This window comes from Stenella coeruleoalba, assembly GCF_951394435.1.
Source record: "Stenella coeruleoalba genome assembly, chromosome: 9".
NCBI classification, from domain to species: Eukaryota; Metazoa; Chordata; class Mammalia; order Artiodactyla; family Delphinidae; genus Stenella; species Stenella coeruleoalba.
Window position 1 is genome coordinate 88,574,307 of NC_137155.1, and position 24,385 is coordinate 88,598,691.

Here is a 24,385-nt window from a genome sequence, read left to right on the forward strand (position 1 = left end):
TTTAGTTTAATCCCTAGGTAATTAAAACAAATTAGTTAGAAATAATAAAAGAATTTGAACAGCAAGGCAATAGGAATTGGACCTAATCACTTTTGAAAAGAATCACTTCCTAGAATTCATTCAAAAAGATTATATGAAAATGGGTAGTTAATTATTAAAGTAACCATAAACTGGCCTAAGTCTGAAAAATAAGGTACGTTGGAAAGGAGAGTGATTTTGTGCTAGAATAACTTAGTCAACTCTTCTGAGAACACAGATAAAATATTCAACAGCCCTAGTCATAAAAATGTAAGTTAAAACAAGAATCATTTTTGCCTATCAGGTTTGGAGCCTAAATAGAACAAGAATAACTAATGCCAGTGAAGTGTAATGAGGAGGGGAAATACAAATTAGAGCAACCAGATGCAGAATTACTTGAAAACAAAGAAAAATAATTATGACCCAAGCATATTTAATATCTTATGCTATATATATATACACGTACAGGTATACTTATTTAATATCTTATGTTATATGTATATATGGAGAAAGAGAGATCTTTTACTATGTTCCAAGGAACAACAAAGACATATTCCTCTACAAGTGACATGCCTTTACACTTTTAGGTAGGAAGCTAAATAAAATGGCACAGAGATTTAGAATCTTGAAAGATACAGAAAAAATAAATGATCAGTCACTATGAATACTATAGTATGTAAGAGGAAACACAGGATTCTGAGACCTTTGAAGGCATGGAGCTTCAAGAGTTGTCTGTGCCGTTCATATGAATTCTGTTTCACTAAAGACAAGGTTGTGTATATTCCTTTCAAAACAGGAAGCAGCAATAGATGTTTAAAAGCCAAGCACTAGTTTCCCATATTTAAAATTTTGAATTTTGCCATTAGGAAAGAGGGTTTCAGGCTAGATGATGTATAAGAGGTATAAAGTCTCACTAGGGAAAATTGCTCTTCAAGGGGAAGAATCCATCTTGAATATAAATCTGAAGGTCAGAATTTTTAATAACTTATGGTAGATCTTTCTCCCAACCCATCTTAAGTAAGAGTTGGAAAATGCTGGACGAGATATCTTTTTCTAGCAGAATAATGGATTACATAATCTGAGGGATCCTTTTGCTAAAATATAATATGATACTTGATAAATTATCAGAAATATATTTAATGTGTTATTGGATTTGCTACAAAGTAAGAAATATCCAAGGGGGTGGGAACTAACAAAAATAAAACCCAGTGAGCTGAAAACACACTAGAGAAAAGTAAGTTGTGAAAAGGAAAGCAAACCAGGGAATGGTGAAGTGTGGTTACATGAAGGAAAACACCTACAAAGACACTGGGTATCTAGAGATTTCGGCTCCTGGCAAAGCATTGAGGCTAAACCTGTGAATCCTGCATTAAGCTCTACCAAAGAGATTTTACAGTTTTTTCCTCTATAGAAATCTGGTGAGCTTATAGACTCCTTCCTATAATTGTGATCCCTAATGCATAAAATAAAATATATAAAATTATAATAAAACCAATTTCATAAAAATAGAGTTAGCAAAGTCTTTTTTGTTGTTGTTGTTGTTGTTGTTGTTGTTGCGGTACATGGGCCTCTCACTGTTGTGGCCTCTCCCGTTGCGGAGCACAGGTTCCGGACGCGCAGGCTCAGTGGCCATGGCTCACGGGCCCAGCCGCTCCGTGGCATGTGGGATCTTCCCGGACCACTGCGCCACCTGGGAAGCCCAGCAAAATCTTTTTTAAAAAATGTGTGATTTAGGGCTTCCCTGGTGGTGCAGTGGTTGAGAGTCCGCCTGTCGATGCAGGGGACACGGGTTCGTGCCCCGGTCCGGGAAGATCCCACATGCCGCGGAGCGGCTGGGCCCGTGAGCCATGGCCGCTGAGCCTGTGCGACCGGAGCCTGTGCTCCGCAACGGGAGAGGCCACAACAGTGAGAGGCCCGCGTACCGCAAAAAAAAAAAAAAAAAAAAAAAGTGTGATTTAGAAATAAATGTGCTTCTTATTAATTTATTAATAATAAGATCTAGTGGTGGCTCTAATAATTATAATTTTACAGTAGTTATAGATGTAAATGATATTTTGAGATTTCTGCAACTATAGAAATATAACATCTGTAATTGTTAGTCACAAATATTTGTTTGGCTTTCCTACTGTGAAGAATTTAAAATTAGTGAGCTAACTATTCATCTTAAGAAGAGAGTAAAAGCACAGCAGAAAATACCCAAGAGAATATAGAAGAAAGATAATAATTACATTAGGAACAGAAATTAACAAAATAAGAAATCAAAGATAAATAAGTAGGAATGACAAAACCAAAAGTGGTTCTTTGACAAGATTAATAAAATATACATCTGATGAGGCCCATCCAAAGCAAAGAAGAAGACAAATATTTCCAAAATTAAATATAGGAAAGGGTTGTAAGTACAGATATAGAAGAGATTGAAAAGGTAATAAGAAAATACTATTCACAAGTTTATGTCAACAAATTTGAAAACTTCAATGAAATATACAAATTCTGAGAAACACATAATTTACCCAAACTGACTCCAGAAGAAATAGAAAGCATGAAAATTTCTGTAACATTTTAAAAAACTGAGTAATCTAAGTTCTTCCCACAGTGAAAGAACAAGTTGCAGAGTGTTTCACAGAAGAATTCTATCAAACTTTCAAGAGGTAGTTCTAATATTATACATCTTCCAAAAAATAGAAAAATGAATATTCTCTGAACACATTTTAGAAAGCTAATATTATCTTCTAAAATCACACAAGAGCATCATGAGAAAAGAAAATAACAATCTTACTCAGGAACATGGATGTACAAATCCTGAGCAAAATACTGGCAAACTAAATCTAGCTATGCTAGCTATGCATAGCAAGATCATATATCCTTAATAAATAGTGCCTTTTCCATAGAAATTCAAGAGAATTTTATTTTCTTAAGTAGTCTATAAATTAAATTCAGGACATCAGCAGATCAAAGGAGAAACAAATGTATGTTTCTCTCAAAAATTGGAAAAAATTGATAAAATTCAATACCCATTTATTATAAATATTTTCCAAAGTAGGAACAGAAGAAAACTTTATTAATCTGAAAAAAGCTGGGACTTCCTTGGTGGCACAGTGGTTAAGACTCTGCGCTCCCAATGCAAGGGGCCTGGGTTTGATCTCTGGTCAGGGAACTAGATCCCATATGCATGCCACAACTAAGAGTTCACATGCCACAACTAAGGAGCTGCAACTAAGGAGGTGGCAAGCTTCAACTAAGAAGCCCGCATGCTGCAACTACGGAGCCGGCAAGCCATAACTAAGGATTCCTTGAGCCGCAACTAAGGCACCCACCTACCACAACTAAGACCCGGTGCAACCAAATAAGAATAAATAAATAAATAAATTTAAAAAGCTACCAACTAAAATGTTTTTAAGAACATTATTAGTGACGAAGCATTTTCTGTAACATTAGGAATAAGACAAGAATTACCAACAAAACTGCCTCTATTCAACATTATTTTCTATGTTTTAGTATATTAAGGGTATCCAAGATAGTACAAAAGAAAAAAATAAAATATATAAAGAAGGAAGGAAGAAAATTATTATTTGCAGAAAATTATTGCCCAAATAAAAAAATCCAAAGTGTTTTCAGTCTTAGAATTAATTAGCAACATTTCTGACTATAAGACAAAAATTAACTGAATTTTTATACACTATCAACAAACAGAAATGTAACTCAAAAATAATAATCTTTACAATAGCACAAAAGTATAAGGGTACATAGGCATATGTCTAACATAAACTGTTTAAGACTTTTACAGAGAAAATTATAAAACCTCTTCAAAGACATTAAGGAAGAATTGAATAAATGAAGATATCTAATTAGTCAATTAGAAAATTTAGTTTCATAAGATGCCTGTTTTCTGCAAATTAGGCTAGAGATTCAACACAATTTCAATAAAAATACCAATAGAAAGTTTTGAGAAACTTGACAAGCTGATTCTAAAAATTTTGAGGGGAAGAAAAATGGCCAAAACTTTCCTGAAGAAGAATCTGGTGTGGGAACCTACTCTATAAGATACTGACTTGCTTTACATTTACAGCATTTAGTGCAGTGTTATTTATGCTTCACAGAGAAATTGACTCAAGAGCCCAGGAGTAGAATCTACTCTTGTGACACCTTGATATGCAACATAAATGGCATTATCGATCAGTGGGAAAAAAGGTGCTAACAGCTTGTTATCATGTTGAGAAAAATGGAATTTGATTCTTACCTCACATGATACACATAAAATAATTTTGGCTTATTTCTGAAAGGCAAAGCTGTAAACCTTTTAGGAGAAAATATCAAACTATTTTAAACCTTATGATGGGAAATATTTCTTTGACAAAATATGTAAGAAAAAATGTACAAGAAAAAATTAATAAAACTGACTGCATCAAATTAAGTACTTTTTTTTCAGGTAAATTTACCAAGAAAGAAAGTGAAGAGACAAGACATTAATTGGAAGATATTTTAATAATATATAACTGTATAAAGATTAATAGCTGTGTCATGGGCACAAATAGGGAAAATGAGGACAGCTAGCTTCCAGAACATTATTTTAAGAGCCCTAGAAACCACAGATACACTTACTATTGGAGATCCTATACCACATTAAATCAATATTTTAAAATGCCCAATTTCCACAGCAAATATGTTTTCTATAAAAATTGAAATAATTTATTTTGCGCCTGAAATAATTGGTCCATAATAAATTCATTTGATTTATGATGGTAATATATCTTCTTCACAGATTCAAGCATTTCAGAGCAATTCTATAAAGACAAGTGGTTTGTTCTTCCTTTAAGAGGACAAAGTCCAAAAGACTAGAAAGGTGGTTTGCCTTTTTTTTTATAGGTTTCTGCTCCTTGTTTTGGCCACATTAGCCCCACAAATTTTGGGATGTCAGTGAAACCGTGTGGTTTTTGACTGCTGACGTGGACACTCACTATTTTTGACTTGGTCTGCCAGTGGGCAGGACCCACCAACTGCTCACACACCAGCTAAACACAGCAGCTGCCTCTCAGGAGAGGTGCCAAATGTGATATTTCACTGCTTGAAATAATCAGATACTTGCGAGTCACGAGTGGTGCTTGGGACACCAGCCTGTTGGGTGTTTGTTGGTGCTGAGGATTACTAAGGAGAGAGCAGAACGTGATAGTGAGAGTTAATAGCAGGGATCTTTCACGTTGTTACGTGTGGACTTGAGATGGGGAGAGAGAAAAATTCCAAGTCACGTTTTTACCATTCTCCATATGAGCCAGAATCCTTAGAGACTGGTTAAATTTCACCAGTTACTTAAGCAGAGACTACTGATCATTTGTTGGGGTTCTATAGCATGAATTCCCCACTGAATGAGAGATTTGACCAGAATGACCTCCAATGTGTTTTCCAACTGTAAATTCCCTCATTCTAAGAAAATCGTATTTGCAGAAATGTGGTGAGAGGCAGGGTGATTTTTTTATATATAAAAAAAGTTTTCAGATTAAAAATAGCTATTGCCTTTGAAAAGAGATAGAAACACATTTAATACTCTACTGGGAGCTGTAAAATATCAACTCCAATTTGTGCTCTCAAAACTCTCTAGACTGACCTTACAGGTAACTGTGTTCTACCTATGCAATCAAAATATCTGGTCATCTCGGTGGGAAGATCAATCAACTGATTATTAGAAGAGATGGGTCTTTCCTTTCCTTTCCAGAGGGCTGCATCAGCATCTTTGAATGCATGAAATGCCTAGTCAGTGTGGCATTTTCATTAGCAAGATGAAAAAGGCTTGAATTGCACCATTATGAACCAGTTTGAAATTTGGAAAGTTATAGTCCTACTTCAGCTTTACAGGGTTTTTTTTGTTTTGTTTTTTTGTGGTACGCGGCCCTCTCACTGTCGTGATCTCTCCCGTTGCGGAGCACAGGCTCCGGACGTGCAGGCCTAGCGGCCATGGCTCACGGGCCCAAGCCACTCCGCGGCACGTGGGATCCTCCCGGACCGGGGCGCGAACCCATGTCCCCTGCATCGGCAGGCGGACTCTCAACCACTGCGCCACCAGGGAAGCCCCTACAGTTTTTTTTCTAAATAAAAGATATTTGAAGTTATTTTGAGCTAACATTGTTCACTCTGGGTGTCACAGAGCTTTTGCAATTCAAGGTAAATAAGAACTATTTATTGCCCATAAAAAAAACCAGATTGTTTTTCCTTGTAATGTTCATTGTTCCTGAGCCCCTCTCATTCTTTTTGGAAGAAGGGGATAGTAAGGCCCAGTAGCAGTAAACAGCTTCCTCAGGCTCAGTAGCCTGAGGACAATTATAGAGAGAGCAAATTGGGGGCCTGTAGACATGTTTTGGTTGGCCTATATAGAATTTTTTAAAACTTAAAAAATTGTGTTGGTAGCATAATGGTTTGATTTCTTCACACAAAAATTTTTTAGCTTTTCTTGAAAAATCAGACAGTATGGCAATACTGGGCCCAAATTCCTTACAGGCAACTATTAGCTAAGCCAGCATGGCTCCTCCTGTCTTTAGGTGGGAGAACACCCTTTAGTGTCTCATCTTACCCATCACTCTGTATCATCTGGTTGGCTGCAGTTGTTGACATTATGTGTCTATAAGATTGTCAACAAAAAAATTAATCAATAGTCAATCGGAGAAAGAAATGGAAAAACTTATTTGTGCCAACCTGAGGATTATAACCCAGAGAGCTCTGAAAACTGTTCCAAAGAGATAAGGGGGGAGGTCAGTATATATGTGATATTGGCCAAGGGGTACATGCAGTTCAAGCACACATCTTGTTTATAAGGTTACTGCTGTTTGCAGGAAATAGTACTTCTAAGTTAATGGTTTTAGTGCTTTTCTGAGTGTAGGAAGTTGCAAGAAACTGGGTTCATAAAATTTTCTCCTGAAGAGATCTAACTAGCTGAAGGCCAGTTCTCCCAGTTTTCCCAGAGCACAAAGTGCCTCATTCTGATCCTTGCCCTGAATTCCTTTCAGGGTGTCCTGTAGGTCAGTGACTGCAGGGGCTAATGTCTTGATTCTTGTAGAACTGGATAATGGGCCACGTTCTTTATTTTACAATCCCTTCCCTTTCAGTCTTAATTTTGACCAAGGTTTGGGAGGCATTTCATCACCAGTCTGTCCCACGGCACTAGGGATGCTTGTTCCAAGGTCAGGTGAGGATTTCGTTGATAGGCCACTTATTGGGCTATTACTGGACTAGCCCTGTTAACAGTAGCCAAAAGCCTCTGGGCCACCTGTGTTACTAGTCCGTTATGGTCCTGGAAATGGTCCCCTCTTATTGCTTCTTCCCATATCTAGAGTTACACTCTTATAATCATTGACCTTATATAACTATATATTTGATCAATTGTTTCAAGCTGCCTAGTCATCAGTATTTTTACTGGAGGCTCAGTCACACATTTGGTAATGCAAGAAAAAATGATCTTGTAAAACAGGCAGGGTACAAGTAATATAGCTAGTAACATTAATAAGGTCCTGAGTATTTAAGCTCAGAACTTCCATTAGGTGCGGCCCAGTATCTCCTCAGTTCCTCTGACCCAGTCTATTCTTCACCAATTGCTATCTTTAAGGAAAAATATGTACTGGCATTGTTCATAAAGTTTACCAAAGATATCTGCACATACAAGGCGAGTGGTGGGTTATCGTGACCCCTTACACAATTGAGAAAGGAATACTATCTTCTAAGGAGTTGCATGTCTAGCTCCAAAAGAAGAAAAATTGATCTTTATGGTTGAGCAGGTTTTTCTGCCTTTGGGGACGTCTGGTTGCTACATAACACAGATGCACAATACATAGTAGAGGGGAGGCAGGAGACCCAAACTGGCAGAAAAAATTTTATGTTTATGTTTTTCTTGTCTTGCCTTAAAATATGAATTTTTATTTCATTAAGATATTTGAGTTTACTGATTAAGGCATAGAGTCTTTATCTCTAGAATCTCCACCTGCCAGAATTATTCTCTCCATCCAGTGGAGCTCTGCTTACAGCCTGTTTTCTCATAGTGTCTATCTTCCACCCCACCACATCTCTTGTCCCTTTGATTTTACATGTTGTGAAGCTCAGATGGGGTCTGTTACACAGTTGCTTTTGTATTTTAATATTCTATAAGATGGCTCCTCAGATAGTTTTCTGGGATCTTGGGTACTAATTGTCTCTGTTGGCTAAGGATCTCTGTTCTGCTAAATCTGTCTTTGATAAATAGTAGCTCCTTTATCTTTATACCAGCTGTTCTCTCAGACACTGGCTGACATGTTTATAATCTGTCACTGGGTATGTATTGTAGTTCCCTATGTACAAACTAGGTTCATTATTTGTTTCCCTGGTCAGAATCAAAACATTGACTAGTCATTTCTATTTCCTCCAGGGCTTCCTGTACAAATGGCTTTATGTGGAATCCTCCAGAGTAAATTCCTCTATGCTGTATGTTTTCTGAGGCATATACCTTCAGGGGAAATTATTTGAAGTCTTTATGATTGTCTAGAGGAAGGAAGACAATTCCAGGTCCCTTTCCTTCTTGAATTTCTACTCTTGACTCAGATAACTTTATCCCTGCTGGTGGCTTCTCAATGAGAACAGTGTAGAACACATTACTTTTATCTCAGCAAACTGAAACTTCAGGTTTCTAAGAAACTTGGCAATAGTTTCAAAGTTTTCTACATTTGTACCATGTGCAAAAGGGCATATATAAAACAGGGAAAGACTTGTCCTTAAAACCCAAAGTAAATATTTACATTACACTGTAGTAACTACTTAAATTGAAGCAATCTCTGGATAAAATTCATTTGTGTAACACCTTCAATCAAAACTTTAATTTATTCGTTTATTCTGTTTGACAGAGCAAACTGATCTCCATGTTATAGGTATAAGAACTCAATGCCATTTTTCCATAGTGGAGACTATATTCATATATTAGAATAGTTTTTATTTCTATTTTTAATTCATCTTTCTGATATCTGTAAGTTTTAGATTTGAAAAAACTCTATATTCAGGATGACAGAATGATGTTACTGAATAGTCAAATTGGGAATTACTGTCGGGATTATTATATGTCATAGGCTGTCAAATAGGACCCAAATCAATGGCGATAAAACATTAAATAAGTGCAAAAAATTTAAACCGGAAATTCTACTTCTAGAAGTTTATTCTATAAAATAATTTAGGATCTGTATAGAGTTTGCTAAAGAATTATTGCTAGAGCATTTTTTTTGTAATGGCAAAATATTGGAAATAAATGTTTGGAAATATATTAGCTAAATCAGTTATGTTATATCCATATAATCTACCCATTAAAAATTATGTTTTAACCCATTAGCTTAGAAATGTTACAGATATCAATTAATAGGGATCTGGTTGAATTTAAAATAGTCCATTCACACAGTGGAATAGTTTGTAGTCATAAAAAGGAATGAGGACACTCTGCATCAGCTGATATGGAGTGATCTCCAGGATGTATTGTTCAGTGAAAAAAGCAAGGTTCAGAAGAGTATATTTGATATGCAACCATTTGTGTATGTCTATGCAAATGTATTTAATAAATAAAACATTCCCAAAAGGGAACAGATATAAAAGCAAGCTTTCTCTGAAAATACCTTTTAAAAAAATGTTGGCTTTTGAAACTTATGAATTACTTACATTTTCAAAATTAAGTTGAATTGAAAAGATACAGTAGAGTACCTACAAACTGAAAAACAAAATGAATGAACTTAACTATATATCAGGTTGATGATATGAACCGCGGCGAGAATAAATTATTTCAAGTGACTTTAGAAACAACCTTTGACTGCATATATTTAATATAATGTATTCTAAGAACAAATAGAATTGCAAACACATTTTCAAGGTTATTCAGTCCTCTGGTTGTTAGTAATAAAATTGGTATTATTTTAAAACTCTTTTACATCTATTGTAGAACAATTTAAATATGTAGTTATTTTAACATGGTCAGTAACTGCAATTTTCAATGTCATAGAAATCTCTATGACAGATGAACTCACTTCCACAGCAGCCTCCTTTCTTTATAACATCTGAATCTCACTCAAGCAGCTTCCCTTTTTCCTGTGTAAACATATTTGATCTGCAAAGTTGACCTTGTTTCCCAAATTGCCGCCTCTCGGTTTTCTCCTTCTCTGTTTTCTGTGCACAAGCTGTAGCTTTCTCTGCCCTGTAAATGTGGCTGCTCCCTGCCCAGTCCCACCTCAAGCACAGTTCTCTGAGCTGTAGGCCCTCCCTTCCTCTCCTGGTCTTTCTAAAGCCAGCGCTCTTCCTATTACCATGGGTCTCTGGGTATGGTGCATGTTATGCAACTATTTTAAAATAAATGAATCAAGGAATGTAATGATGTATAAATGGGATTTTTAAAATATTACAACATTTGAGATCCAATATTAAAATCATTGGTTAAGCCTGTTCTAGTGCTATCAATTGCCTTTCCTTTAAAAAACCCAGAAAAATATAGTAGAATTTTAAAATAGACAAACTACAGAATAATCCTTTTCAAGAGAGGCCTAATGTTTCAGAAATAAGTTCATTCAATATGTTTAAATTGGAACTTGACCAAATGTTGTTTAGTGTAGTAGAAATTGAGGGGAAGAGCCATACACAGAGTTAAATATCCAAGCTAGAATGGATTAATGGGCAAAGAATATCAAAGGCTGGTGAGTTAACAAATACATTGCCAGACACTTATTATATTAAAAAATCAGTGTTATGTGCTATTTTGAGGCTAGTACCAAAAAACTAAAGGTTGTATTTCTTGTTTTGGGAGGAATCAATTTACTGGAAAATAGAGAAGGATATGTATACATGTTAGGGTGCCCTATATATGCTCAGCCACACACATGCAAACATATACTTTCTGGGAGGATGCAGGAGAAATAATTAAAAGTGGTTAAAACTCAGATGAAGTACTGAAAATGGGGTGAACTGAGTCAAATTAATGGCCTTTTATATTATTCAAAATGTTAATATGTGTATGTTTCATTCTTCTAATAAGAAAACAGTGTATTAAAACCAGTGCCTAACATAAAGCTAAGCATGTAAGAGGTACCTAATGAATTTTCGATATCTTGCTATACATGTGAAGTAACTTTTAAAATGTTAAATAGAATAAAGATAAGCTCAAATTCAAAGTGTACAAAATAAGAATAGAGTGAACAATGAGTAGGAGAAGCTGATTAAATGGAAAGAGTTGCTTTAGTTGCAGGATCATGGTGATCTTTGTTGTTTTGGTGAGGAGGGTATTGCACATAAACAAATTTGTAAACCCATTTTGTAAATGCTTCCCTAGGGGCTTTGGTGTGCTTGTCAGCAAGAGGTGGATCCCGCGGAGAACTCCAGAGAAGAAAGCTAAACAGCAATTCACTTTAATCTTGTGCTTTGCATTCAGATGAATATGCAAATAGGTTCAGTGAAGTGAACCTGGTTACAATATCACTTTGAAACTCAAGCTAAATTATTTTAAGTGGGCAGAATACAGACCAGCTCATGAGTTTAATTTATCTCTTTTTTGAATCATGTGGTTTTGCCTTCATTTTGAAATGCTCCTGATTAGTTCATTCGAAGGACATGCATAAGGGCTAAAAATATTTGCTTCCTTACGCATATTTCTTATGATATGTACATATCTATCTTTTATGTACATTTTATACAAATTTAAATCTAAATATGTATGATACTGAACAGTAAGAAATATGTTTGTGTGTATGTATATGCATATGTGTGTGTATTTATGTTTGTCTCTCCCTCTGCTGGTTTTCATAGAGGAGAGTAACATTACTCAATCTTTGGATCTAACATGGGAATCTCGTTTACTTATCTATACCTTTATTCATTCTTTTACCCTTTCTTCTGTGTATGAGGTACCAAGGGGTTTATGAAAAATAAGAAGAAAGAAAAACATAAAAAGTTACAAAAGTACCAGGCTGGTGGCCCCATAGCTGTTTCTCAAGTCAACCGTAGCTGCCATCTACTAAATTATAGCGATGTAGGTCTGGGAAAGACAGTGAATTGATTGGTGAGTTGTGATTCACATCAAAGTCCAGGATCCTTCTACGTACTTTCCCAGAGTTCGCTTCTGTAATCGTACAGTGAGTTCTAATCCTTCAGAATAAAATCAGTGAATTTGTAAAGAGAAAGACGAGAGAAGAAAGACAGTGTCCCTTTTGCAAAAAAAGAAAAAAAGCAACTTAATTGAAACCCCAGGGACAGTCTCTTCTCTATGACTCCATAGCCTATTTGAGCCTTAATTTTCTAATACACAAAATGATGAGTATACACAAGAATATTTCAGGAGATTGCTGTGAGGATTGATGGACTGATGGGGAGGTGGGAGGTGAGAGATGGAAAATACCACCATATCACAAAGTATGTTCCTCAAAACATGCTTGCCACTCAGAGCGCAGTCCCTGTTTCAGCAGCAGGAGCTTGTTAAAAATGCAGAAACTTGGGTTCCCTTGCAAACCGGGTAACTCAGAATCTGCATTTTAACAAAATCTTTCAGATGTTTCATATGCCTATAAAAGTTAGAGAAGCACCAGGTTATAAACAGCTCTACCTGGGAAAGAGGCTTTTTTGGGGAAGTTGACCAGCCAAAGTTCAGTAAGAAGAGGCATGCTGTCCCGTATCACAGAGATGCCTTTGGGAGTCTGGGAGAAGCTACACAATTTTGGATTGGCTTGTGTTGGCGGGGTTGGGGGGGTACCCAGCCTCTTTAGCTACCAGCATATAATGCAAATATGAGAAACAGTTTTCATTCAGGGAATAAAGGATCAGGTCTTGGGCGACAGCTTCAGGGAGTCGTCTGAGAACCAGCTGCTAGTGCCTGGTGACTTTCTGAGAAATTGACTTCAGGCTATTGGAGGATATGGTGCCCTGGTATTGTGCTAGGTACACAATAGCTAGACACAACCAGCTCATACTGGGAATGGGAAATCTCCTTTCTCCATTATTATGAGTGTCCAGAGGCCTTCTCCGGCTAATCCTGTTTGTTTCTCTCCATACTCTAAATGATATAATGTGTAAACAGGTCCATGTGTGTTATACTGTAAAAGTGTGCTATCTGTAGTATAGTGCCTGCCACATGGTAAACTTCAATAAATAATCACTATTATTTTTATGTATCTTGACATACAATCACATTTTAGCAATCATTATTGACTTATAGTTTGTCTAGACTGAACCAAAACACCTTGCCGTAGACTGAAACATCCTTCCCTCCTGTTCCCCAAATTCATATGTTTAAGTCCTAATCCCCAAAGTGATTATATTTGTGAGGAGGTAATATAGGTTAAGTGAGATCATAAGGGTGGGGCCCTAATCTGATAGGGCTGGTGGCTCTTATAAGAAGAGGAAGAGACACCAGAACCCTCTCCCCTTCTCTCTCCCTCCCCCTCCCTCTTTCCCTCCCTCTCCCCCTTCACCTCCTCTTTCCCCTCCCCCTCCCTCTCTCTGTCTCTGTCTCTTTCCCTCTCTCTCCTTGCACACACCAAGAAAACACTATGTGAGCACACAGAGAGAAGGCAGCCACCTACAAGCCAGGAAGAGAGCTCTCACCAAAAACTGGCCATGCTAGCATCCTGATCTGGGACCTCTAGCCTCTAGAACTATAAGACAATATATTTCTGTTGTTTAAGCCACACCGGCTATGGTATTTTGGTATGGCAGCCCGAGCAGACCGATATGCACCTAAATTTTCTCAACTTTAATTATTCATCTTTAGTCCTCTCTCTCTCATCCCATATATATATGTTGGGGTTTTTTACCTAATTTCAGAACTTGATCTTTTTTCCCATTAAGTTTGTCCATTGAGATCAATACAATTCCAATCAAAGCAGTTTGTCCTTCTATAATAAATCATCTGGCACAAGACTTTTGTTCCTACTGCTACAACCCATTGAGTTTGCCGCGCACAAGCCCAACTTTTTTTTTTTTTTCCCTCGACTCCCTTAGCCCTTCCTTGCTTCTGTTTGGGCTCTGTGCTCTTTGGTTGATCAGGAGATTCCTGTTGTCAAAAGACAACAGGAGAGTCATGAGGGTCGTTGAAAGAGTAGTAGACATAGCAATGGCTCTCAACCTTTATTGCACATTCACTGCTGTCTGGTTCCCACCCAGAGAAATTCTGGTTTAGTTTGACACGAGTGCTGTCTGAGCACTGCAAGTTTTCACAGCTTCCCAGGAGAGTCTAATTAGAAGCCCACATTGAGAACCACTGAGCTGGATACAGGATAACCTGTGTACAGTATACCAAGAATGAATCATGACCCAAAGGGATGTGAGGTGAAATTTAATACCTAAATTCTACTCTTTACTAATATTCTCTTTAGTTTTGAATTAAGAAGCTCTGATATAAGGGAAAACAGGGAGTAAAATACCAATCAAAAAAAATAAATGGCCAAATGCCCACTATCTGAACTAAATGTTTTGCTTTGCCTTTAGAAGATGTTGGAAAATCCTTTCAGTAAGTTAGGTATGGAAATCTAAATAAAGTCTCCTTTGAGTAGTTGTCATGACTCTGACATATCTAAAAATAGCTGGTCTGAAGATCACCAGTCTACTTACCCAGCCAGCGTTAGGGTCAAGATCTATATAGCTTGCTTTGCTAATCCAAATAAGAGCATAAATGTAGGATTGGAGAGAGGATGCTGTCTGGGCCTGGGCAAGGGGAGCATGAAGACAGACCAAGAGAGGGCAAGAGAGCCCAATGTTAATGGGCCTAGTAAGTCAAAGAGAGAGAACGTACAAGTCTCTAAGCCTTTTAAGATATAGTATCCCGGCGCTCTCTCTCTCTCTCTCTCTCTCTCTCTCTCTCTCTGTATATATAAAGACTGAATTATGGTCTCAGATTCTGCCCATCAGATGAAGAACTCTTTCTATCTAGGAGAAAAGCTCAACGAGACTGGACAGAAAGTGTTCCTTTATAGGGAAGTGAGGGGAGGGATGAACATTCCTACCCTCTTAAAAACACCAGCAATGGTGGTAACCTGTATCAGGAATACGACTAAGTATAAATAATTTGCTTCACTTCGTGCCACCCTAATGAGTTTTCAGAAAAAGATGCATTAAACAAATCATTATTATTTATTACAGAAAGGAAGTGAGGTAGCTTATAGAAGAAAGAAAGAATTTTGTGGTATCTCACAGATGCTGGGAAAAAGATGAAGAGCTCTGCTTTGAGATGAATGGAAACTTGGAATACTTTACGGGTTTCTGCAGTAGAAGTTTGGGGACCTCTCTTCTGGAGTGTGAACATTACAGTGATTCCACTCCCACCATAATCCATCACAGCCCAGAGACTGGGACATCTCTCAGAGCCCAGCTGAGATTTCTGAAGGTGAGCACTTAATTGGTCCAGCTTCATTGAGATGCCAACTGCTGGCCAGTCAGTTACAGCCACATCACAGCACTATGATGCTGACATCATCACAGGGGTAAAAAACAAAAAAGATACTCTCAGGGGAATGTCCCAAATAAAGGAGGATCGTTCTGAGCAAACAGACCCTAAAGTGCATATACTACAGACAGCTTTTAGTCTGGTTTTTTTTGGTCAGTAATAACAAGGGTAGTTGTTTTTGTTTCCCCAGGATGTAAAGATTTTAGTGAAATGGGGATTATCTCTATCAAGAAACTTTTTCATCATAAGGTTTCAACATCATGACCTACTTAATGGTATTGATCCCTTTATTACTTAACAGTGGGGATGAGGATGAACAGTTGGAGAGGGAATAAAATGCCTGTGGGGAGAACCTTTCAACGAACAGGTGGTTAAGCTTCCCTATGAAATGAGGTAGAGTAAACAAGGGGTTGTACACAAAGCCCGCTAACTCCTTCAGGGAGACCTCCCTACTGTACATTACTCTATTGACAATGATGACAATAGAAAAAAAAATCAATGCTCCATGATAAACATTTTGTGTAAGGAAACTCCTTTGGGGTAAAGATTTCTTTTTATTATTATTATTTTAAAGATTTACTTCTTTAAGAGCACTTTTAGGTTTATAGCAAAATTGAGAGGGAGGTACAGAGGTTTCCTATATACCCCCAGCCCCCTCACATGCACAGCTTCCCCTATTATCAACTATCAACTGTCACTATCCCCCATCAGAGTGGTGCATTTGGTGCAACTGGCGAACCTACCTTGACACATCATAATCACCCAAGGTCCATGCTTTACATTAAGGTTCACTCTTGGTGGTGTACATTCTCTGGGTTTGGACAAATGTATAAGGACATGTAACCACCATTATAATATCATACAGAGTCCTTTTTATCTTATTTATTTACTTTTTTATTGAAGTATAGTTGACTTACAGTATCATATTAGTTTCAGGTGTACAGCATAGTGATTAGATATTTTTATGTGTTGTGTACCATACACATTATTATTGATTATATTCCCTGTGCTGTACATTATATCCCTGTGACTTATTTATTTTATATGTAGTAGTGTGAACCTCTTAACTTCCTTCATCTACTTTGCCCAAGCCCCTTCCCTCTGACAACCATCAGTTTGTTCTCTATATCTGTTAATCTGTTTCTGTGTTGCTAGGTTTGTTCATTTGTTTTGTTTTTTTGGATTCTCAATACTGTATATTTTCACTCAAACAGTGTTCTTTTTAAAAGGCATACATGCTGTATAGCACAGGGAACTCTATTCAGTGCTCTGAGGTGACCTAAATGGGAAGGAAATCCAAAAAAGAGGGGATATATGTATACATAGAGCTGATTCACTTAGCTGTACAGTAGAAACTAACACAATATCGTAAAACAACTATACCCCAATTAAAAAAATAAATAAAACCCATACATGACTTAAATTTTCATCTAAGAGAAGGAGCATAACTTCCTTTGGTTTCTAGGACCCAGAATACTTGACAAGGAGGAAAGTCTTTGGAAAACAGAGGAGGACTACGAAGGCAAACTAGACCAAAGGAGCAATTCCTCAGAGCCTCATATACACAATTCTGGTAGGAGCACCATCAAAGTTCCTTTTGGGGGATGGATAAGCAAAATTCAAAAGTTCATTTCGATATCTTTAGAGAGAAATCATATTTTCTACGCTTCTAAGAGGTTAACTGAATTTTTTACAATCATCTCTTCGTTCTATCTTTTTTCTTTAACTTGTAGTTAGATTGGTTGGGAGGGTGCTGTGCAGCTGCTGTTTTGATTGCTGGGAGCTGAACTCAGATGGGCCATCAGGAGGGAAGCTCAGATGTTTGGGGAGGGAGAGCAAATGGAGAAGGAGCACACGGTTTTAGGGCTCCTGTTGCTTTATGGTTCTCGGTGTGGGTGAGGTTGTGTGCCGAGTAGATTAGTTGGTTAATGCTGTGAGGGTTCAGGGTTAAAGTAGATGCATTGGTAGTTACATAATTAGTTTCCAGTCCACAGATTATGCAGAGCAGAAAGAATAATGTGGATTGAGCAGTGCAAGTCCACTGCTACAAGTAATTTCATTTTTTATTCATTACGGAGTTGCTCTAGATCCATAATTAAAGGTATTCAATAAAGGGAAATACAAATGCGTTCTCTCTTTTGCTCTGTTTTGCTTCTTGTGGTTCAGGGCACTAATTAGAAAATCTATTATAAAAGTTAAAGAGTTTGATGAGATGATTTACAATAATTCTGAACCTGAATGATAATAACTCAGACTTGTAAGGTTTTACACATACTTGTAAGAAGTCTGGGACTGACTTTATGGAGAGATTTGGAAACGCTAACCAGGCTAGCAGTTTTGGGGGTCTGTCCATAGAGTCCTGAGTTTTTTGATCATGTATAAATTGGGACCATTTTAACCCTTCTCTCAGAATCCCATTGATTACAAGGTTCACTATTCACATAAATAAATTTATACTTAAATTGTAGTAAGTCCCGTGAAGGAAAGTTCAGGGTGTTGTGAGAAAGTAGAAGAAGGGACCTTGATTCGTCTGGTAGGGGATTCAGGAAGACAATCTGGTGTCTCTGGGAAGCTAGAGCTTTCCCGTGGCTCAGAGTGCAGGAGTTCTGTAGTCCTAGGGTTTCTCGGAGGTTTAAGTTGGCATCAGAACCTACACGTGAAGACAGAGGGCACTTGGAGGGGCTGGGCTGAACACTAATTCCTCCCTATCCTTCCCACGTGTACTTTGCTTCAGCCATCTGTTTCAGACCCTCAAGTCTGCCCCAGTTAAACCCCACCTTCCCATCCTCAATGTCACTGCACTGCTCCTGACATTCCCTCCTCATCCATTTTCCTTGCTAATCTTGAACATGGCTTTTCTCTCTGATTCTGTAGTATTACTATAGAGGCAGACCTGGAAAGATCAATTACTTTGCTTGGTTATAGTGGAATGTTAATCAGTTATTTTCAAACAGAAAAATGTTATATTACATAATTACTGACTATTCTTTTAATTTTAAAAGTTCTTAATCTCAAAAACGTGTGATGGAGAGCAGGAGGAAGGGTAGGTGCTGTGTGTGGACTGTGATGATACATAAACACATCTGGGGAAACAGGAGGAATGCTTTGCAAGTACAGTCTGCTACTGTCTTGTATGTAACAAGGTGTGTGTGCTTCCTGGAGAGTACTGGGGACAGAGGAGGGGAGGTTTATACCTGGTTAGGTAGTTAAAATGACAAACATCTATGTCAATTTCCACCATTTTCCCACTTCACACAGAATTACCCATTACTTTGAATTGGTTTGAGATAATGCTTTTAACTTAATAATGTTGGTGATATATTGTTAACATAGAACAATAAAAAGAAGAAAAACAATGATGGATAATCTCACCATCCATAGATAGTCATTCATACATTTCAGATGCTTTTTCTGTAGAGAAGTAACTTGTAGAGAAGCTCTTTGGGAAGGAATTTCATCTTCAATTGGACTAACGTTAAAATGTCATATTTTTACCATACTTTTACTTTATATATTCTTATTTAAAGTGGGCTTCCTATAGGCGGCAATTTTTAATTAAATTATTGGATTTTGTTAACTATTGTAAATTTTGTTTTTATTTAAGTCCAGGAACTTGGCAGATCTCTTACTAACTCTTCAGTTGAATTCAGATAATTCTTAAGTAAATTATTCAAGTTTCATTTAAGATTTTTTACTTGATAACGCAGTTGTGAGTTCAGAGAAGATGCTGAATAAGTGTGAGAGGAGATTGACAAAGAGGAGAAATATGAAAAAAGCTCTCAAAAAATTCAAATATATGCTGATTCACCTAGTATTCAGAGATGTACTTTCTTAATATTGATTTAGGCTTTCAAGGGACTAAATATTTTTTTTAACTTTACTTATAATAAAAATAGTTTATATTTTAAAAAGCACATGTGGATGTATCACTTCGTTTAATTAACACAACAGCGCAACATGGAAGATAAAACTCACGTAATTGATGGAAGCACTGGGACTTTCAGAGATTAACTCCCAAATTTACATAGTTACATGATGGCCAGCCTAGGACTCAGACTTGGGACTCTTTAACTCCAAGTCTTGAGTGCTCTTTATGCTGTATCACAGATAAGTATCAGACCATGAAAGACATAAATCATTTGAAACGGTGCCCTGTCACACAAAAATCCCAAGTGGTTGAAGACCTGATTCTCCTTCCCAGTAAAAGAAACTTGCAATCAGAGTGGTTCTCCACTAGAGGGCACAACTCTGAATTCACCGTTCTGCGGTAGAGCCGAAGGAGATAAAACGTAAACGGTCATCCAACGCTAAGCTCTCTTTCATCAGCTATACAGCACCTGGTTGAAACTCTAAAGCCGTAGGCAGAAAATGCAATGAAAAACACTTTTAATTCCAAGTGGAAAAAATTAAAGTTTTGCTTTTCTCTGCTTGGCAATGCTTTCCCCGTGATGTATGTTGTACATTGTGGCACCAGTTAGAACATGCTGTTTCAGTCTTAAGCAAAGCCTTTCCTTGTCTCTGACGTTTGTTGAATTGGCAAGAAGAAGGAAAATACCAGTTCTGTTTTTTAACCACATTATTTCTCTTGACCTTACAGACTAGAGGCAAATTAATATCCCTTGAATAAGTCAGTGGTTCCCATTTACTAGATTTGATGTGAGTTAAAGCAGGAAACAACAATGGCACAGAAAATCAAACCTGGAAAGGACAAATTCCTCACTTTATAGATAATAAAACTGAATCTCAGAGTGGGAAATGACATGCCCTTAATTACCCAGCTAACCTGAACCAGAGGCTGACCTGCAAGCCAGGTCTTATGTTTGCAGGGTCCCACCCTATTCATGAACCTGTGCATAAGTGTTTTGGTGACACTGGTCACAAAATCTTTGGTGCCCTGACTCTGTCAGAATATGTCCTCCTCCTCTTCCCCTTCTCATTTGCTTTCCCACCCGGGAAACTCCCTCTCTGGCTTTTCCTTGCTGAAATTAAATTTCTTTGTGGTAAAAGAGCCTGGACAAGAAGAAGGGTAGAAACTTCCTTTTCACTTTATATTCCTGTATGCTGTTTTGACTTTTGTGTGTGTGCTTTTAATGCTTAAAAAAAAAAAAAAAAAAAAAAAAGAGCCTGGAAGCCGAGGAAGGATTTCAGGAAGTAACTTAGCCTTAGCTTCCTGAAACAAAAAGAGGTATGGTATTTTGTTATAGCAGCAGAAGCCTGCACAACATAGTGAATCAAAAAGATCCAAAAAGATTACACTTCCAAGAAAAGAACAGTATACATATATACATACATATATGCGTATGTATCGGCTGAACAGCCGCTGGGCTCCTTATGTGACTTGCCTTAAATTCCTCGTCCCTTGGGGAACCAGGCAAGTGTTGTGCAACCTCCTTTCTCCCCTCTGCTTGCCATGCTGTGTTGTCTCTGAACATTTATATTCCACCTCCATCTTTTATTTGTGGTAATTTTATACGTGACAGCTACTAACAAACTAAGGAAAAATGATAGAGGGTCCTATTTAAATGACAAATGCGAGGCTGTTAGTACAAGCAAGTTCCCTGTAAGTAATATAGCATTCTCAGCTAAAAATTTAAAGTAGGAGATATTCAATAATAAGCATTTTTAAAGCATAAGAAACTTGGACTTCATCTCCTCTTGGATTCCTCATGAGCACAGCTTGGAGATTCATTCAGTTACATTTCTGAACTCATGTACCAGACCTTCCCGGCACCCCGCACCATATATAAGAGATGGCAAGAGGATTTCTCTGATTTTCCCACAGTGCAGAAATTTGCAGCAAATTTGAGGTAATTTGTTAATACACTCATTCAACATGGATGTATTACATAGCTCCCAAAGGACAACACCTTGCTAGGTTTTGTGGCTGGAGATACACAGATGGTTAATAATACAGTCTTGTCCTCCATCATCTTGCATTGAGGGGAGGGTGGTTTTCTGGGAAACTGACATGCAAACAAATATGCCCATGGTGTGTTGTATGCTGTAAGTTAGGAGTACATGTAAAGTACTAGGGGACTAGAGTGAGAGAAAACCTAACACTGCATACGGCAAGTGAAGCAGACTTCCTGGAGGGGATAAGCCTAGCACTGGCAGAGACTCCAGTGTGAAGGAGGCAGGCGATGTCATTCAGGAATAGAGGCAGCATAGGCAAGGGTACTGGGCTTCTTTAAGTGTGGCATTTGCAGCCACGTGGAGTCGCTGAGGTGCAGGGTTCTGATGGGCCATGGTTCCTTAATGGGGAATTTTTGGAACCACTGATGCACTTCAGGAAGCTGACCAGGCAGGCAAACAAAAATTCACTTTATCGTTTCCTTGGTCACATTCCCTTTGTAAGTTATCTATTAGCCTCTTTTAATTAAGATGTTGCTATTATTATATTATTTTACTTTATTTTAATTATAAATAAGTATATAGCGGCAGGGGATCAGTTGATCTGGTCAGGTAATCTATCACTGTTATATCCATGCTATGACATCCAGAGCAATTTCCAGTTGACAGAAAATCAACCTTAATATTATGCTGGATGTCTGCCTTATGTAACATCAGGACTGGTTGAAGGTAGAAATGTGAAAGAAAAGAAAGCCCCGCAAAACTTAAATGTCCCTTGAATGTGCTTGGCATCATCAGTTGTGATGGAACACTAAAACTAAAATGCTCCTCATGTGATAAAGATCTTGACCACAGAAGTATGAGGTCAAGAAAACACAGAACACTCTTTGTATCAGTCAATTCTAAAGGCATGTCTGTGTTGAAGCTCCCTAAAGGTTATTTCCTGTCCAAGAAGAGGAAGACACACACTTTTGGAAAACCTTTGGTGAAATACCATGACCTTAATCTCAGTTTGTGACTTTCAACCCAGGAAGTAGAAGTGTATTTGGATGCCTGTTAAATAGACGTCTGCTTACCGGTTTTCTGTTTTGTTTCGTTTGTTTTCTGTTTACTAAGGGTAGTTTACCACATGCTGGAGAGTTTTTGATGACACAACAGCACTAACACGAGAGCTGTTTCTTGACATAATCGTATTGATCGAAGAGGAAGTAACTTTTTCTATGGGGGTTGATGCTATTTAATGTCTATATGCCATTTGAGGAACCTCCGAGAGCATGCATTGTGCTCTTTGGGAAGCATTGGGCCTGCTTACATGCTTGCATTTTACACCAGTCCAATCTGGGAATCTTACAGATTCCAAATATCTATGCAGCATCTTTGTCTTAGAGCTGCCCCAAAATGCATGCCATAGGATAATTTTATAATGAGGTATTTTTGTTTTTTAGAAAAATGTGTGTAAGGATGTTTAACACGATTTTTTTAAAAACATCTTTATTGGAGTATAATTGCTTTACATTGTTGTGTTAGTTTCTGCTGTATAACAAAGTGACTCAGCTATACGTATACTTTTATGAGGTCTCTTTCAGATGTCAGTATCAGATTAATCTTTTCATAAAGAGTTGTGAAATGCCTTATGCTGATTCTTGTTCAGCTCTATCTATCTATCTGTCTATCTATCAGTAAATCATACAGTTTGTTATCTGGTATGTGAATTGACTTGCAAGATTTCCATTGTCTTTCTATATGCTTTTGGGAGCCACTCACCCTTCCTTCCACCTCCTACTCATTGTATTCCTTGCCTTGACACTTAAGGCTAGACCTATGAGTCTTTAAAAAGTTTTAGCTGGTTTCTTATTTCTTTGTTTAAAATATGACATTGGGGGCTTCCCTGGTGGGGCAGTGGTTGAGAGTCCGCCTGCCGATGCAGGGGACACGGGTTCATGCCCCGGCCCGGGAGGATCCCACATGCCGCGGAGCGGCTGGGCCCGTGAGCCATGGCCGGCTGAGCCTGCGCGTCCGGAGCCTGTGCTCCGCAACGGGAGAGGCCACAGCAGTGAGAGACCCGCGTACCGCAAAAAAACAAAAAACAAACAAACAAAAAACACATCGTATAGATGTTTCCTTCTAGACAGATTTAAAATATTAGACATTTAATGTAGTCAAAGCACATTAAAAACTATAGTCTTACACCATTGCAAAGTGGATTTATTAATGCTTTTCCAGCAAGAAAAAAAAAACAAGTATAAATATGACTGTTTAATTAAATCTTTAAATACCTCTAAATGACTTCCCCTTATTTCACTATTTGCACCCTCATATTCCTGTCACTACTGATAATTTTTGTAGTAAAACTGTGAAATTAGGTGTTTGACATTAGAAGACGTAACATTTAAATAATTAAAATAATAGAATTCACAAAATAAATTTAATAAGAGTTTTAAGTCATTATAAAAGGTTTAGGGCTTCCCTGGTGGCGCAGTGGTTGGGAGTCCGCCTGCCGATACAGGGGACATGGGTTCGTGCCCCGGTCCGGGAAGATCCCACATGCCGCGGAGCGGCTGGGCCCGTGAGCCATGGCTGTTAAGCCTGCGCATCCGGAGCCTGTGCTCCGCAACGGGAGAGGCCACAACAGTGAGAGGCCCGCATAACGGAAAAAAAAAAAAAAAAAAAAAAAAAAAGGTTTATATTACATAGTGCATCCTGATTTTGTCTCTTCTCAGGGGCCAACAATTGGTTATTGCCCCGTAAATGACTGTGACTACACATTTTTCAGGATGGAAGCAGCTTACAGTTGCCAACTGGTTCATTTTGGGAGTGGACATCATGTTATATTTTGACTGTTGTTATTCTAGTTTATGTGCACTGTACAAAATTGTAGGTAGATGTGAAATGCATTGAAAAATTAATGAAAAAACCTTAAGTGGCTGGATACTTGCCCATACTTTGTATCATGGAAGCATAATGCACACTTTATATTTTTCAGTGGGGCCTTGCAAAAATGAAAGCATTTATTTATTTATTTATTTATTTGCATATATGCAAGACAACATTGCTTGAGAAAAAAAATCTCTCTCTCTCTTTCACTTTCTCTCCCATGGTGGAATGTTTTGTAAG

General features: G+C 37.7%; 1 protein-coding gene across 13 annotated transcripts in view; it reads left to right on the forward strand.

Annotated features, from left to right (window-relative positions):
• Positions 1–24,385, forward strand: part of CHRM2 (cholinergic receptor muscarinic 2) — an 800,456-nt gene that overhangs the window by 179,189 nt on the left and 596,882 nt on the right. For 11 of the 13 annotated variants that reach the window (XR_013829691.1, XR_013829693.1, XR_013829694.1 and 8 more), the window contains exons 3-4: positions 15,118–15,361; positions 16,887–16,994. The exons of 1 other annotated variant lie outside the window; for it this stretch is intronic. The gene's annotated coding sequence lies outside the window, so the exon portion shown is untranslated. Of the gene's footprint in view, positions 1–11,894; positions 12,120–15,117; positions 15,362–16,886; positions 16,995–24,385 lie in introns of those variants that run through there. One more of the 13 variants, XR_013829702.1, reaches the window with a different exon arrangement.